Below are 9,421 nucleotides of genomic sequence, written 5' to 3'. Positions count from 1 at the left end.
GGGGGGGGGGGGGGGGGGGGGGGGGGGGGGGGGGTTGGTTTAGCATCACACAAATCTGAATTCAAAATATCTGCTCTGCTCTTTACATGGTAACATAACTAAAGTTACATACTTTTCTGAATTTCTCTTTTGTTCTCCTTTAAAACAAAACCAACAAGTTTTTTGTTCAGATTAAATGAAAAAAAATAGATTAAATGAGAAGTTTCGTTCCCTTCTAGCATGCCCAGAGGACCCCATGCCATGGGCCTCAGAGGTGGCAGGCATACAGAGGTATTTATTGTATGCATCCTCATGATGCACTAAGAACAGCACATCATTTCTATGGTATCCCTGCCAACAATGCATTTAGTCTGCACATGAGCAGACCAATAGATGAATCGAAGTGAAGGGATATCTTCCAGAATAAAGAAAATCAAGGTCGTGTAAGACAGGAATATTGAGGAAATGTTTCAAACTGAGAAGACTAAAGAGACATTATAATTAAATGTAATGTATGATCCTAAATTGGATCCTAAATCAAAAAAAAAAAAAAGAGAAACTGCTGGGATAAGAGAGAAACTGCTGGGATAACTGTAACATTTTGAATGGCACCTGGCATTGGTTTATCAATGATCACTGTCTGACTTCGTAGCTGTGTAAGAGACTATCCAGGTTTGGGTAAAGACACACTAGATTATTCAGCAGTGATGGGTACTATATGTGTTACTTGCTCTCAAATGGGTCAAAAACAGTCCAATGAAATAAAAAATGGCTGGAAGCAGGGATGAAAATGACACACCAGAAATGAGATAATTAGGTAGTTTCACTAAAATTTGAGAATCCAATAAGATACAGCAGAGACAGTCAAAGACAAAAGTTCCTTCTTTGGGCATCTGGAAGAAAAGGCCACACTGGGCCCACTACTATGAGCCACACGCAAGATGCTGCATGCTTATCTTGTGTACACACACACAGTATATATAATATACGTATACTTATTAGTAAAATTATTCCAGGAAAGTATTTTTAGTAAGAATAATTCACTGGATAAAGTTGGTTGAAGGAGATTCTAGAGCTCTCTGTGCTGTTCTTGCAATTTTTCTATAGGTTTGAAATTATTTCAAAATAAGTTAATTTTGGGGCACCTGGGTGGCTCAGTTGGTTAAGCATCTGACTTCAGCTCAGGTCATGATCTCACGGTTCATGGGTCCAAGCCCTGCACTGGGCTCTGGGCTGACAGCTCAGAGCCTGGAGCCTGCTTCAGATTCTGTGTCTCCCTCTCTCTCTGACCTTCCCCTGCTCATGCTGCCTCTCTCTCAGAAATAAATACAAAATATATTAATTAATTAAAAAAACAAAATAAGTTAATTTTTAAAATTCAGTAAGAATTCATGACAACCTTGGTGCCTAGCAAAATGCCTGGCTCACTGTTAAGTACTCAATAAAAATTATTTGGCCTTACAGCTGCCGAAAGAAGAAAGTATCATCATCAACTCTTTTCCTCTTTTCCTTATATCCAAAGAGACTCTCAGTTCTAGTGAAACTACCTACTAAGTGTTCAGTTCTAGTCCCACATCCTCATTTTCATTTCCCTGTTTCCAGCTATAATCTCTCAGCTGGACCACCGCAAGAGCATCCTAACTGGTCTTCTATGCCATTTCTAGCTTCATGTTTGCAGCATCCTTATATCCTTGCATCATTATCTACAAATCAGGAGTTATCTTTCAAAACTCACATCTAATCTTATTCCATTATTTAAATATGGATAATTGCTCCCTAATGTAAATTCTGATCTCCCAAGAGGCAGACTAAACACTGTGTAGGGCACTAGCAATGCAGGAACACCAAAAAGGTATTTCACATACACACACAAAACAATGAAGTAGTAATTACTAGGGGGAGGGGAGAGGGAGGAAAGGCAGGTTAAAAAAGGGACTTTGATTTGATCTCCTTTGTGTTTATTTTAGGATTTGATATTGGTTATATTTTTTATTACATGTGGGAATGCCGGGGTGAGTTGGTACCATAAACTTGCCAATACTCTAGAACAGTACCTTTCGCAATCTTTTCCCAACTTGGCACCACAGAAAATAATTTTTAGCGCACTGGAATAAGCCAACACTGTATGAGATCAAAAGAAACCATCTGGGGGTTCCAATATGTCCAGGCCCAATAGCCTGATGGGTACCTAGCTCTCTGGCACACGCGCGAACTATTCACGGCACACCAGTTGGGAAATTCTAAAGTTCTTACTATAATTCCACTCAAAGCCCAAATAAGGACCCTCAGAAGGTTTCATCTACATAGTCAACACACACATACAGGAACACAGAATCCACACAAAATCAGACGCCAAGAGCCAGCCCACAAAGACAGACATATATAAGACAACCTGTATTTCTCCACACTATGCATCCTTTGATACTTCGGACATTTTGTACATGCCGTTCTCTCTACCCAGATCCATTCCAACCCGTCCTCCAAGACACTGCTCAAATGCCACTTCTCATTTCCCCCAGATCTTATTACACTTGTCACTATGAACTGTAATTGTTTGTTGACATGTGTTACCAGCCTAGAATTAGAGCTCAAGGACAACAATCATGTCTTATTTACCTGTATACCACTGATCCCTAAAGCAGACATTCAAACATTTATTTCATACACATATAAATGAGTGTTTAGTACGTCATTCCCCCAATAAACCAAAATTTCCAAAATACATTAATTCAAACCACAAGGTAAAATTTTACAATCAAATTAGCATTTTCTCCCCAAAACAGGAATTTCCATTTCTCTCTTAAAGAGAGAAATATTCATACCACTGGACCATTATCCTAGTTTTAACCTGAGGAAATAAACAAGCTATGAGCACAGAGGTACTCACTGTAGATAATAGGAATAGAAATTTCAGGAACAGCAAAATGTTTAACAAAAAGTAAGTGACTAAATCAATTACCTGATTGATAAATCGTCTGAACTGCTAAGTGATTGTTCAAGTTATACTCGTGATGGGAATGAGAAAAGGAGAAAAATATGGTACCATTTTCTGACCATCTTTTCTACTTAAAGAGTACTACATGCTTCATAAATATTATCCTAATCCTCACAACAATTCAAGGACAAGTATTATTATCCTAATTTCACAGACAAGGAAGTGGGTTTGAAAGTTATAGAATTTGCCCAAAGTTTTTGAGACCAGATTCCAACCTACGTAAATGTGACTTCAAAGTCTATCATCTTTTTCCTACATTCCAATGCCTCTACTATACAATGCTTCGAACATATTAAACTCAAAATTGTATCTCTACCATATAACTTAATTTTAAAAGTATGAACAATTGCCTGGAAAAAAACAAAAATATCAAGTGGTAATTTAGAGTGAATATTGTGACAGTATCATTTTTTTTATATTAGCAACTCTTTAAAGCAGAATTGCTAGGCAATGAACTCAAGTCTTGAGGCAATAAGAAAGAACTCCCATTTTAATTTTTTTATATATATTTATTAAGGACACAGAATAGGTAACATTGTAAAATCGTAAAAGGGATGTACTCAACTAACTACATTGAAACAATCATATATTAAGTCCAGGGTGCTTATTACTAGGATTCAAAACTGGACAATCATGACTGGATTAAGCAGCATTCTCCCAGGGGGAAAAAAAAGCTGAATTTTGAGGAAGACTTAAGGAGAAGGCACATGAATTGGAGATAGGAATGTTTCAACTGAGAAACAGGGCAGAGGAAAACACAAGAGTATTTTCTTTTTAAGCGAGAATGAGAAACAAGGTTAGTGAGATGAAGTCGGTGGAAAGCCTTCAAGGCCAACCCGATAAGTTTGGAATTAATTTGATAAGTAACAGGGAACTGTAACAGACACATTCTTAAATGGGAAGGTGGCATTCTAAAGTATGGTCTTCAAAAATTCAAATTTTAGGGGCACTTGGGTAGCTCAGTCAGTGGGGCATCTGACTTCAGTTCAGGTCATGATCTCATGGTTCGTGGGTTCGAGCTCCGCGTTGGGTTCTGTGCTGACAGCTCAGAGCCTAAAGCCTGCTTCCGATTCTGTGTCTCCCTCTCTCTATGCCCCTCCCTCTCTCAAAAATAAACAAACATTAAAAAAAAAGTTCAAACTTTGTTCCAAGGAGAGTACTGCCTTGAATTAAACAATCTTTAATAACTGGGGGGTGGCGGGGAGAATCTATTATCCATTATGTGTGCTTTATATACATACTGTTCTGAAAAAGAAAAACTAAAGAAAAAAGTTTAAATAATGGGTAAATACGTCAGTAAGATAGGTCCTTTCAAATATAATAGTATCTATAATAATTTCAAGTATTATGCCACTGTATATTTCAATAAGAATCACAGAACTCTAGAGCAAGAAAGGATGCTGGAGACAATCTTTTTAGTGACAACCTCTTCATTTTCCCAATGTTTTAAAATGAGGCTCAAAACCAAATAATTTGCTTAATGTCATATATAAACTAGTAGAAGATTCAATATTAAGACTCAGATTTTCTAGGCAGCAAGATCTAAAGCTGTGCTATCCAATATTATAGCTACTAGCAACATCTGGTTATTTAAATTTAAACTGGTTAAAATTAAATACAATTTTAAATTCAGTTCCTCAGGCACGACAGTCACATTCAAGTGCTGCATGCTACACATGATTAAGGACTATCATACCTGACAGTGCAGAAAGAGAGTACTTCCATCACTGCAGAAAGTTTAATTGGACAGCTTATTCTACAGAGTAAGCTTCAGAGGCAGACCTAGTTTCAATTCTACTTATTACGGTGTGATCCTAGTTATTTAATTTCTCTTTGACCCCATTTGGGGGAGGGAGGAAGCAGGGAATTAGCAATACCCACCTCACAAAGTGTACTTGAGGGCTATGTGAGACAACACGAAACGCCCCTTTACGCTGCTATCTGGCACATAAGGGACAGTAAACATTTCCCTTGTGGATCCTTTTTTCTTTCTACTCCTCTAAATAACTTCTTTGTTAAAAGACACAAACACAAGAACACCCAAATTAATATCTTCCCCTCAAGATAATCCACAGTACCTAACTAATTTTCAATCTGTTCCTACCAATTTTTTCAAATATTTGCACCTTCCTTCCAGTGTTGCTACTTAAGAATAATTAAATGAAGGGTGAAGGTGAGGAAAATGCCTCTAACAAAACTTAGAGAATGTGATAAATTTCCCCTCTTATTTTCCACCCCTATTGTATATATGACTATATTGACTGATCATGCAAAGGAAAAGAAATACATTACACTGTTCCTAGATACTGCATTTCCACACCAATAAAGAAGATTCTACAGGGCGCCTGGGTGGCTCAGTCGGTTAAGTGTCCGACTTCGGCTCAGGTCATGATCTCGCAGTTGGTAGGTTCCAGCCACATTGGGCTCTGTGCTGACAGCCAGCTCAGAGCCTGGAGCCAGTTTCAGGTTCTGTGTCTCCCTCTCTCTTTCACCCTCCCCTGCTCACGCTGTCTCTTTCTCTCTGAGAAATAACTAAACATTTAAAAAAAAATTTTTTTAAAGAGGATTCTATAGTACTTCTACATTATACTCCTTATCACCGTTTGTACTACTAGTTGAATATCAAATGAAGAACTAACACCTTCATCTTACAATACTTTCCAGGTAAACAGTAATAAAAAGGATTTCCAGCATGTTAAACTAATCTTCAAGGCTTCACAGCTTAATCTACTAAACTGACAAATTTAACAAATCTAGACTACAGCCTATAAAAAAGTTTTACAACATGCATGCTATTACCTACAAAAACAAAAAAAAATTCAACTCAGCGTGTAGCCAGTGAATTTCCACCAATACTAAATTTTACATAGGAACAATTCATATTTAGCCACATTACGTTAAACAGACTTGTCATTTCTCATCAGGTCACCACTTTTACACTCCTAAAAACTAACATAAAAAATTAAAGAACTTTTAAACATTCATGTTTAAACATCCACGAAACAAAATTTCTACATAGTTTTTAAAGTTTTCTTATTGCTTAAAACTGACCATATCAACTCACAAAAAACAGGCAAGGGGGGGTCCTTCTAGCGTCTCCTTGAAATTTATCTAGCATTCTCTTACCTTGGTCCTTAAAGATAATGTACTCAAAAACATGAGCAATGATCCCCCGTAAAGGATTCAGAGTAAGTCAAATAAATGCCAAAGAGATAACACTGCACCTTGTACTGTCACTTTACAACTCAAATAATTTTATTAGACAAAACTAAAATATTTCGAATACACAAATCATAAAGACTAACAATATTCATTGGGGAGTGGTCACATAATTTTTTTTTAATGAAAAAAGTCTTTATTACTATCCTAAAGTACTTTATACATTAAAAAACAGTTAGGCTTCCATGCCTGAACTGATGAAATCTAATTTGTGACAGTCTATAATTTTTTTAAGTCCTTCAATAATAATGAAGTGTACGTTGGTCACATTAGAATAGGTCAAATGAATATTCCTGAGGCTGCATTCTAAGTACATCTGACCCAGAAAGTATTTTTAGCAAGTGTGTTCAATCAATGCTGGTTTTATGCCTAGCCTAAATTAGAAATTGGGTGTCACAAATTTAAAGTAACATAGTACGGACGTTTTAAAAGATGAGTTAGAACATAAAAAAAACCAAGTATGAAACAATTCTATACCCACAACCCAGAAGCAAAGCAGGTTAGAAAGCAGGCAATAAGAAAGTTATATCCTCTCCATTACTACTTTTGAGGAACGTGTGATTTTCTAACTTAATAAACTTTATGCTACTCAATAAAAACGACAAAACAGTGATGGCTCCTTGTGTTTTTCCCTTTTAAATCTCTGGCCAAATGTTTAAAACTGATTAGCTCAATCATAAATATCCCCATGTACTAAGTGATCATGATCTTCTTATAAACCAAACCACTCAACATAATATGGGACCATGCAAGTTTCAGTGAAAAATGGTGACAAAGATATGTGTGTCGTTTAAAAACAACAAACAAAGAAAACATAAAGAGACATAAAAATAGGTTCTGTGGTAACTGGAGCATAAATTTATTCCGACAAAAAACGGTGGGGTCAACAAAAGACTGCACTCTTTTATTATGAGTCCACAAAGAAGTTCTATACCATACGCAAACTTCGGCTTTTGAAAAATTTTTGAAAAAAGTCGATAGGTTGAATTTATAGTCCTCAAATTCAAGATCTCCCTGACATATCTAGTTCTATTCCATGAAGCACACCTTGGACTATGAGCAATCATTTATTTTAAGGTCAGTTCCTCCTCCCTTAAAAAAAAAAAAAAAAAAAGAAAGAAAAAAATATTTTTGTTTTTGTTCTCTGACACGTTAAGCTTCAAAAATTAGGATTTAAAAAAATCTCGGCTTTTACTGTTCCAGATTTTTTCCCCCAAATCATTCGGATACGTTGGCTTTTGGGTTACGTCCCCCCCCCCCCCAAACACGTTTTAAGCAGCACTGTTTCCACCAGACCCAAGATCTGGTCACATAAACCTAATATTATTCCAGCTCTGATTTAAAGGCAGTTAGTACATTGCAGCTATATAGGCTCCCCCGAACAAGCGCCTGAAGATCCTACAGTTCGTTTTTGGCTGTGCTGGTGTCACAATGTAAGGTAACCCTAGACATAAAAGCCAAATTTCGCAGAAACACCCATCCATAGATCTGTGCAACTGTAAACTGTTCCATTTTTCGGAAACCTTGGGAGATGCATCGGTACGTCTACTCCGCGACATCTCAACTTTCCCTGGCCCAACTACAGATTCCTAAACCCAAGTACATAATCCGGCAGAATCGCAAGAGGCTTCAAACTTCAATGGCAGGGGCGGTGCGCCCATGCAGCATCAAGGAGCACTGCTACGAGCCCATTAAAAAAAAGAAAAGAAAAACAAAACAGAAAAAGGAACCCTACCACCGACGGAAACTCGAAGATTCTAAATCGTTACCTAGAGTTTAGGTACCGTGGAACATTCCATCTCCGCACCGATTCCATTCCCTTCTCCCTTCGCTCGCCCCTCACAGACTCCAACGCTGACCCCGGGAGCTGCGAGCGCAGAGGTCCCGAGGAGCGAGAGGGGCGGGGGGGACCAGAATCAAGTCCCCCCCTTCGGCGAAATCCACCTCGCGCCTCCCGCCGGCCCTACCTGGCCCGCCTCCCACCCCCAGGTGACACCCGGCGCAGGGCCGCGAGGCCGGCCGCAACCCCGGAGCCTCTTACCTTCGGTGCACAGCCGCGTCCTCTCGGCTGGAGAAGAAAAGCCCCGAGGCCCGGGCGCGCCGGGGCGAAGCGCGTCCGCCGCGCCGCTCCCGGGGGCTCCCTCAGCGCCCCCCCAGCAGCCGCCGCCGCAGCGGCCGCGCCACGGCCCCGAGCCGCCAGCACCACCTCATACTGCGGGGCTGCAGCGGGCCGCCGCCGCCGGGGAGGCGGGAGGGAGGCGGGCGGCCGGCGCGCTCTCCCACCTCCCTGCGGGGATGAGATAATCCACACACCCCCAAAGTGCCGTGGGGGGAGGGGAGCCCCGGGGCCGGGGGCCTGGCCCCAAACCTCCGACCCAAGCCAAATCTCTCCAGTCCCCGACTCAGGCCCGGAATTCAGCCCGCGGGGACCCAGGAGTCCTGAGAGAACAATGTGGGGGGGCCGCGAGGAGCGGAAAAGCGCGCAGCGCGGCGTGAGCGGGCGGGTAATCCGGGGCAGCGTTTGTGTGTGAGAGTGCAAGAGGAGCTCAACCTCCCCCCTCCTTCTCCTCCTCCTCCCCTTCCTCCTCCTCCCCCTCCGTCTCCTCCTCCTCCCTCAAGCACACCCCGTCTCCCGGGCCACAGCATAGCAACCGAACATGGCGGCTGCGCAGACGCCGCCACTCAGCGGCCGGGAGCGGCGGCGGCCGCAACCGGAGGCGATCTCGCGAGAGGCGAGGCCAAAAAAAAAAAAAAAAAACAACCCTCCCAGCTTACAGCCAACAGGAGAGGTTGCACCCGCGCGGGAGCCGGGGGACACGCAGGTGCGAGGGAGACTGGACCTGGGTAGGTTGGGGCGGGAGGGCTGGGAGGAGGGGCGGGGCGCTGTGGCTCCGCCCCTTGCCCCAGCAGCGATTGGTAACTTGAACTGCGACCCCTGCTGGACCTACTGACCCAAGGAACGGGCCAAGGGGCAGAAACCTAAGTTTTAAAGGGGAAAACCAGACCTCTAGGCCCCAAGTGTCCCAACTTCAGTGCTAATAGAGGATACAGGTTTTAGGATGTAGTTTTGAATCATTTCCTCTCCTAAATATAGACTCTAAAACAAAGAACAAACAATGTTCTTTTATAAAACAAACGTCTGGATGCCAGGAGCGGTGTGCTTTTAAAAATTGAATTCATTCATTATGATACCGCATGTGAATTTGGGGTTATCACGCCAGGGGTCTT

The 9,421-nt window shown here is 41.4% G+C and overlaps 1 protein-coding gene across 2 annotated transcripts in view; it reads right to left on the bottom strand.

The window, feature by feature from the left end:
* The window catches only part of PTPN4 (protein tyrosine phosphatase non-receptor type 4), a 222,527-nt gene extending 213,843 nt beyond the window's left edge, over window positions 1–8,684 (bottom strand). For both annotated transcript variants that reach the window (XM_039234876.1, XM_039234878.1), the window contains exon 1: window positions 8,235–8,684. The gene's annotated coding sequence lies outside the window, so the exon portion shown is untranslated. The remainder of the gene's footprint in view (window positions 1–8,234) is intronic.
* Window positions 8,685–9,421: the final 737 nt, after the last annotated feature.

Source organism: Hyaena hyaena, unplaced genomic scaffold, assembly GCF_003009895.1.
Source record: "Hyaena hyaena isolate Hyena2069 unplaced genomic scaffold, ASM300989v1 scaffold_91, whole genome shotgun sequence".
Taxonomy (NCBI): Eukaryota; Metazoa; Chordata; class Mammalia; order Carnivora; family Hyaenidae; genus Hyaena; species Hyaena hyaena.
This window is presented reverse-complemented; position numbering and strand designations above follow the sequence as displayed.